This window comes from Bison bison, unplaced genomic scaffold, assembly GCF_000754665.1.
Source record: "Bison bison bison isolate TAMUID 2011002044 unplaced genomic scaffold, Bison_UMD1.0 scf7180017864518, whole genome shotgun sequence".
Lineage (NCBI taxonomy): Eukaryota > Metazoa > Chordata > Mammalia > Artiodactyla > Bovidae > Bison > Bison bison.
Window position 1 is genome coordinate 457723 of NW_011495071.1, and position 606 is coordinate 458328.

The window sequence follows — 606 nt, forward strand, 5'->3', positions numbered from 1 at the left end:
TCCCCATTTCTCCCTCCTTTCCCCCTCATCCTGCTCCCCAGAGCTCACTGCTCTTAACATTTCGCTGGGGATCCTTGCAGCAACTGCCCACCAACCCACCTGGACAAACGAACCCAAACTCACAAAGATGCGCCAGGTCGATCTGGCTTGGGTTATATTTAGATCATTTTATAAATGCCTTTTTTCCACCCCCTCCACTTCAGTTTTGAAATTGTACAGCCTAGTCAATAAATGATTTGGCAACAGTTAAGAAATCACGAGTTCCCTTCTTCCCATATAAGCTTCTGCAAACCGTAGGCGAGGCTCTGCTGCTGGTAAAGCGGCCAGTTTTAGGAAGTTGGTTAGTTTCTTTGTGCGCATACACCCAACAGCACAGAGGTTGCCACTCGGCAGCACCGCAGGTTCTAGAATGAGCAGTTAGGACACCACCAGAGGCGCGGTAAGCCCCTTCTATTCTTTTAACAAAGCTTTCCAGCAAAATAGAGGATTTCTGGCCATGAAACAGGGTTTGGTGGCAAATAACTGTGACCAAAGAAGTGGTGAACGGGCAGATGAGCATGAAAAGGCGAAGTCTTGGAGCAGCTCTAAGTGTAGGTGGAGTGGTCT

General features: G+C 48.3%; 1 protein-coding gene across 1 annotated transcript in view; it reads left to right on the forward strand.

Annotated features, from left to right (window-relative positions):
• Positions 1–318: 318 nt before the first annotated feature.
• Positions 319–606, forward strand: part of TLR8 (toll-like receptor 8) — a gene marked incomplete at its 3' end in the record, with an annotated part of 17048 nt that continues 16760 nt past the window's right edge. The window contains exon 1 of the mRNA XM_010830635.1: positions 319–439. The remainder of the gene's footprint in view (positions 440–606) is intronic.